Consider the following 7839-nt stretch of genomic DNA (forward strand, 5'->3'; position numbering starts at 1 on the left):
TTTTTTTTGAGGCAAAATCTTACTCTGTAGGCCGGGCCAGACTCTTCAACTCGGTGATTTTTCTACCTTGGCCTTCTTGTGCAGGGGTTTTTATGTATGAGGAAATGCAGAGAGAAATAAATTTGCATAGCATGAACTACCATGTCCAGCTAAAGCTTCATCAATGTTTGGAAAAGCCAAACAATTTTTGTATTCTAATGAATACTACATAGAGAATGATCCTCTTTAGCTTTTGATTTTTAAATACGTTTTTTTGGGCATACAATGAGCAAGTGTAAAAGAACAAATAGCATGTAACAAATATTAAAACCTCATCAAATCAGACACTCAGCATCTAGCAGACTCACAGGGGAAGCTTTGCTGAGAGCTACCTTGAATGCCTGATTGAGAGTTCCACAGCATTCTCTACTTGCTCCCAAAGCAGGGGGGTTTTGTTGTTTGGTTGGTTTTTTGTTTTTTACCATGTGATAACACCTCTATTGGCCATGGTTTTACCTTCTAGCTGTTCTGTAGGGTGCAATGTTGTTAATACTCTTTCTTGTCACAAAAGCAGGGGATCAGTGTGCCCCAAGATAGGAAAAATTGAAAGACACTTAAACAGGCTTGAGTCTGAGGTAAGAAGGCCTATCTCTTATTCTCAATAAGCTTTCAATACGCATAAACAAGACATCAATTTATCATTATAACTTATATTCTAAATATATCAGGGAAATGAAAAAAAATCAACCTATGGAATGAGAGAAAATATTTGCAAAATATGTATATAATATGGTGTCCACAGTATGAAAAGAACTATTACAAGTAAACAATAAAGCTAGGTATAGTAATACATGGCTCTAATTCTAGCCCTTGGCATGCTGACACAGCAGTCTCAAGTTCAAGGCTAGCCAGAGATATGTACTATGACCCTGTCAAAACTGATAAATGTGAAATTACTGGACACATTGGCACACACCTCTAATCCCATGAGTTCGAGGCCAGCCTGGTCTACAGGTGAGTCCAGGAGAGCCAAGACTACACAGAGAAACCTGTCTCAAACAACAAAAAACGTGAAATTCAGAGAATTATTAAGTTAAAAATTGTTTTGAAATTTTTTTTTAACAGGGACTGAGGAAACAGCTCAGTATGCAAAGTGTTTGCTGTGAAAATGTGAGGACCCGAGTTCAACACCCACCACCCACATAAAAAGCCAGAGGGTCTGGGGAGATAGCTCAGCAGGTAAGAGGACACAGGTTTGATTCCTAGCACCCACATGGTGGCTCACAATCATCTGTAACTCCAGCTTTAGCGTCTTCTTTTGGTCTCCACAGATACTGCACATACATGGCACACAGACATTCACACAGGCAGAACATTCATGCACAAATAAATAAATAGCCAGGCATGGTGGTATATACTTACGATTCTTGTACTACAGAAGTAGAGATATGCGTTTTCTTGGGGGCTCGCTGAGCAGCCTATCCTACTTGGTGTGTCCCCTGCCCTCGTGAGAGAAAATAGGGTGGAGCTGGATGTAGTGGTGCATGTCTGTAATCTAATACTCCAGGATGCAGAGGTAGCATCATCTACGGGGTGAGTCCAGGATGGGCAAGGCTAAACAGAAAAACCCTGTTTCTAAAAAACAAACAAACAAACAAACAAACAAACAAAAGGAAAATAAAATGGACAAGGCCCAAGGAGGAATGACATTTGCTCCTTTGTCCTACCTTGCTTTCTGTTGCTGTGACAGTGACCAAAATAACTCAATGAAGAAAGGTTTATTTCAGTTTACACGTTGGAATTCCCTGTCGAGGGAAGTCAAGGCAAGAACTCAAACAGGGCAGAAATTGGAGGAAAAGCCATGGTGTCACTAACTCAAAGATACCTCTAGTCCATATTCAGTGCAGCATTATTCACAATAGCCAGGTTATAAAAATTATGTAAATAATTGTTCATCAGTGATGACCTAGTGATACCAGTCCCTTAGGCCAGCTATCCAAAAAGAGATTGCTAAGTAATATGGTGGTTCTATTTGTAACAGAGGTGATATATTGTATTGATTAATGGCATCTTGATGAGAGTAGACTAGGTACTCTTCACACACACACACACACACACATACACACGCGTGCACGCATGATGGGATGATGTGTATACTAATTGTCTTTACTATGGTAACCCATGCACTATTCATATGGGTATCAAAACAGCATAAGCTGAGAGTCTAGCTGAGTTGTAGAGCATTTCCCCAACTTGAGTGAGGCCCTGGATTGTATCCCCAATACTACAAAAGCAATAACACAACTATGATATTGTCCAGAAATATATGCACTAAAAATGAAGTTAAAAGCTAGATACGGTAACACACATTCTAGTAAGCAGAACACTCCAGAAGTTAGCGACTGACTCAGAGTTCAAGGGGAGGTGGGTGGGTGTGAGTGAGCATCTGGGGATGCCCAGCTCGTGCGTGAAGGGAAGGGGATATATCCAGGAGCCACAGTGTACTACCCATGTAAGCTCCATCTTTCTTGAGGTGAAACCAATTTTTCATTTTTTTTTTTTGAGGCAGGGTTTCTCTGTGTAGCCTTGACTGTCCTGGACTCGCTTTGTAGACCAGGCTGGCCTAAGACTTACAGCGAACCACCTGCCTCTGCCTTCCAAGTCCTGGGATTAAAGGCGTGCACCAACACCGCCTGACAATATTTCATTGTTTAAAGCTTTTGTTCCCCACCAATTTCCCTCTAGAGAAATTTCCAGCCCCAACACCTGAGTAGACTCTCTGAGTGTCAGCCCTAGACATTTCCCTGGGGCTAGGAAGGGGTTCCCTTTTTTTCACTCCCTCTTTGAAATATGTTGCTACCCTCAAAGCATTTAGAAAAACTCAAAGAACCTCCCTGGTACTGGCCCTCAAGCTCCAGTTGGATGTTACAAGCTACATGGCAAAAGGAGAGACATTTTCCCACGCTGGATATTTTGTTCCAGGCCCATGGTGGCTTTTTGTTTTTAGATGAAGTCTTTTGGAAGTGTGTCAGTAGCAACACTGCAGCAGTGTTGATTGCAAAGTTTGACAGTTCCCATTGCAAGATCTGCAGAACATATGATGTGCTTGTCCTCTGTCCAAACCCTCACTAGTTTACATGGAAAGGGGCTGATATTTCTGCTATGAAACATTAGCAGAAGGCAGAAATATGTCACCTAAAATATTGGACTAGTCATGGTGTTTTAACTACTCTTGTGCTGGAGCTGTTTTTTCCCTTTCATATGAAGAACTAGCTTCTACATATATTTTGTGTGTGTGTGTGTGTGTGTGTGTGTGTGTGTGTGTGTGTGTGAAAGGAGAACTCTAGAAGAACATAAGAATATAAATTACTAAGCTAGACATGGTGGTAGAACCCTCTAATCCTCACTCCTGGGTGGTTTGTGTAGGGTGATTGTGAGTTCACAGGGCTATACAATGCGACCCTGTCTCAGAAGAGGCTAGGGATTATAGTTCAGTGATGGAGTACTTGAAAAGTCCTGGGTTAAAAAAAAAAAGAAAGAAAAGTCCTGGGTTCCATTTCCAGGACACCAAAAATAATAAAATAAGACATTTGACAAAAAAAAAAAAAAAAAAAAAGGTTCAGAAAACTTGAGGATGTAAATAATTGTTAATACATTACAGAGGACATTCAAAGTCTGCTATAAACACAACCTGAGTGGGGCAATACACACAGGAGCATGCATAAGGGGTAATTTCCAGGACTATGGCTGGCTGACAGAGCGGTACAGCACAGACAAAAATGTCTGTCCTTCGCCTAGCATCCACTAACTCTTGAGTGTCTTAAATTTTCAAAAGATAGTGCACTTCTGGTGAAAGCACAGATTGGGAATCAGTTGTGTAAATCTGCTTGGTAGAATTTTTTGAAACTAAACATGTGCACACCCTTAGTGCAGTACTTCCATTTGTAGGTGTGAATACCCAAGAGTAATATGTGTGTACCTGAATGATATGAGCAAACAGGATGTTCATAATGGCACTACTTGCAACAGCTACAAACTACAAACAAATTCTAGTCCTGTGTGCACATAGCAAAACTTTTTTTACAAGAGTGAAGGCCTGTGAATAAACCTATACAATATACATTTATCATAAAAATTTGTATTAACTAAAAATATTATAGGCTTGATTAGAACAAAAGCATGTGGATGTCCTGGATTTGTAGTGATAGCTAAGGTGGTTTGGGTCAGGTTTCCCAATGAAAAATCCGATATTAAAATCCCCTTTAAAATAACAAGCGCCAAGCCTGGTTGCACACACCTGTAATCTCAGCACTCAGGAGGAAGAGCAGACAGATGTCTGTGAGCTTGAGGACAGATTGGATTACACAATGAGTTCCAGGTCAGCCAAAACTAGAACAGTAATGAACTTGTTAGATACTGACCAAAATGAAACCAAAGTCCAAGAGACCTTAGCCACCCCATGAGTTCCAGGTGAGCCTGAGCTACTTGTAGTGACCCTGTGTCAAAATAATATATAAAAAAGAAAGATAACAATTAAAAAAGTATTTATAAAAACCTTTTTTAAAAGACTGTAATCCCTCTCATTTCTAGAGACTGATCAGAATTGGCATCCTATGGGACTGTCCCATAGCATAGAAATGGTAACAGACTGGCTCATCCTAAAAATAAAGATATCCAGTCTATGAATTCATTGACATGGTGACAAAGAAGCAGAAGGACAAGTGAGTTGTATTCTAGACTGAAAGGATGCATTAAACATTGGTTGATCTATCTGAGACAAAATATATATTTTTTCAACTATGTCTTTCACTCTGATCCTGTGAATCCTACAAAACGTCTTCCTGGTTCATACTCCCAGATACCAGGTATCAATCTAGGCCTATGCTCACCCAACAAGGTTAGTACGTGTAGCTCAGGCTGGAATTACGCATGGCTATCTTGGTGTAATATCCCTCTAGTACTGGGATGACAGGACAAAGCTTGGAAGTGATTCTGCCCGTGGCTATTTGAGGTCTGTTTCCTTGAAGGAAATTGCTAAAGGGCTGAGTTTCAACTTTGGCTGCCTCCAGGGATTAGGACAAAACCTCACAGTCTAGAGTTCACTGAAACTTGACAGGTGAACCTCACGTCACTGTACAAGGACAACTGTCTAACAGAGCTGGGAAAATCAGCCTATGGAAAGATAAGTCTCAAAGCCTGTCTGGAAACACACAGAGACACTGACTGTGGAGGGATTCCAGGCTAGAAGGGAAAGCAGGATGGCTTGCTCATGTTGGGCAAGGAAAGATTTTGTAATCAAGATGAACACAAGCAGCAGCCAATGGGGAAGACCGACTCACTGTGGCACGTTCAGTTTGGAGCTTCTGTTCATTCCAAGGCATCATTAGAGAACACGTCTAGCTGCAAAGGCCTTGCATCTAGAGTACCCAGCAAAGGGACAGGCAACCCAGAGGGCAAATGAGGCCAAGATTTGAGCAACTGCTTCACAAAAGGGGCATCAAGTGGCCAGTGCGTATAGAGAAAGGTGCTGTGGCTCATCAGCGGTCCTGATGCAGTAGAGCGCATCAAACAGACAGTCCTGGGCCTTGACCGAGCCTTAGAGCAAGGCGAAACTCAAGCTGCTCCTGGAACTCTGTATTGGTTTGGCTGCTTTGAAACACAGCCTAAACTAGTTGGCAAGCTAAGTTGGAAGACGAAGGCCAAGAGACATCTTCACAAAGTGATGGGCTGAAGGAGGTAGCGAGCCTAATGTCCCTCATCCCTGTGAGAATGAACATGTAATTTACAGTGCTCTAGTACTGTGGAAATGAATATCAGGTGACCACAGCAAAATGGATGGATCTACCCCGGTGAGTGTAGAAGCGGGGTGACTTGGCTTATGTAAAGTTCATAAACAGATAAAATGAAACTTTATGCAAACACAGAGATGGTTCAACTCTAAAGAAAAACAAGTAGCAGTTACTTACTTTAAAAGTGAAAGTAGCACTTAACCCTGGTGAGGGGTGAAGGCGATTGGTACTGTAAGAATCTTAGGAGTCATGTTCGCTCTAAATTCGTGCCAAAATCCTACTCTCCCAGCACGTTAGAGAACCTGACCACATTTCAACCAAATTAAGGCCACTATAGTAGTCTCTAATCCAATCTAACTTGCCTTCACTATGAAAAGATAAGAGTAGGATATAGGAACATACCAGCAAAACCGTAGAGACCACAGGCAGAGCGTGGACATTTGTAAAATTAAGAAAGAAGTCTCAGAAGACACCAACTCTGCCTATGCATTAAGCTTGGACTTTGACTCTCCAAAAGAACACGTTTCTGTTGTTCAAATCTCCCAGTCTATTATGGCACTTTATTGTAGCCAAAGAAGACTAATAAAGGGGGCTTCAGGGAGGTGCTTCCAATTTTATATTTCTCGATGGGATTTTGAAATTACACGTGCAGACAAACACACACACACACACACACACACACACACACACACACACACACAGTGTTTTCAGACAAGGTCTCACTTTGTATCCCAGGGCTAACCTCCTACTCAGGCTCTTGCATGCCAAGATTACAAGGTGTGTAGACAGAGTGTATGAGTTGGTGAAGGGAAAACAGAGAGTGTGGCTACAGCCATCAAGTCTCACCATCATGATTATGTAAACACTACCTGAACAAGGACAGCAACAATAGACATGCAAAAGTGAATGGAGAAGAACCCAGGAGGCCTCAATCCTATACAAAGAGCTACAGGCAACTAAGAATGCTGGGAGTGGGAGACATAGTCTTCCCCCAGGAAGAGCACACCAGTTGCTCATCCTACACCAAATGGCCAGCCCTGAAAACATATACATGTAAGTAACATGATACAGACTGAGCGTGTGGTACCTACGTATTTAGGGACACACCCACACACAAACACAAACAATGTTGATTTTCTAATACCAAAAAGTCAGCTCAGAAAACACATTCAAGAAACACTATACAGACTGAGCAGGTTATGTTTGGGGGCATATGTGTGTGTGTGTGTGTGTGTGTGTGTGTGTGTGTGTATTAAAATTGCTTGATTCCTGAAATGTTACCTCAATAAACCTGCTTCCAAAAGAATAAAAATCAGCTGAGCATGATGTCCTAACCCTATAATCCCAGAAGTCAAAGGAAAAGTTTTTGTCTAGCCTCAGTACAAAATTGCTTTTGCCTCCTCAGACCAAACCACACTCTTTTCTTTATTTTATAATATAATTACAAATATGGGGATTATTTGGGAGGGGGCAGGAACTAGCCAGGGGAAGGACACAAAGGATAGCAGAGGAGGACAAATATGAGCAAAGTACAGATACAGAGACCCAGAGCCAAACAATAGGAAGAGCTCAGGGAATCTTGTGGAAGAGTGGGGGCACGATTGAGGGAGCTGGAAGGGTCAAGGATACCACAAGAAGCCATGCAGAGTAAACTAACCTGGGCCTATGGGGGCTCATAGAGACTGAACCACCAACCAGAAAGCATGTATGGCCTGGACCTAGACATTCTACACATATGTAGCAGACGTGCAGCTTGGTCATCTTGTGGGTCCCCAAACAGCAGGAGCAGGGGCTGTCTCTGACTCTGTTGCCTGCCTTTGGGTCCCTTTCTTCTAGCTTGGCTGCCTTATCTGGCCTCAGTGGGAGGGGATGTGCTTAGTCCTGCTGTGACTTGATATACCAGGGTGGGCTAGTACCCATGTGAGGCCTCTCCTTCTCTGAGGATAAAGGGATGGGGAAATGGGGAGGGGGCATGAGGGTGGGACTGGGAGGAGAAGTGGGAAGGGGGCTGTGATTGGGCTGTAAAGTAAATAAAAAAATAAAAATAATTAAAACTTTCAAAAAGTAATAA

This window comes from Acomys russatus, chromosome X, assembly GCF_903995435.1.
Source record: "Acomys russatus chromosome X, mAcoRus1.1, whole genome shotgun sequence".
Taxonomy (NCBI): Eukaryota; Metazoa; Chordata; class Mammalia; order Rodentia; family Muridae; genus Acomys; species Acomys russatus.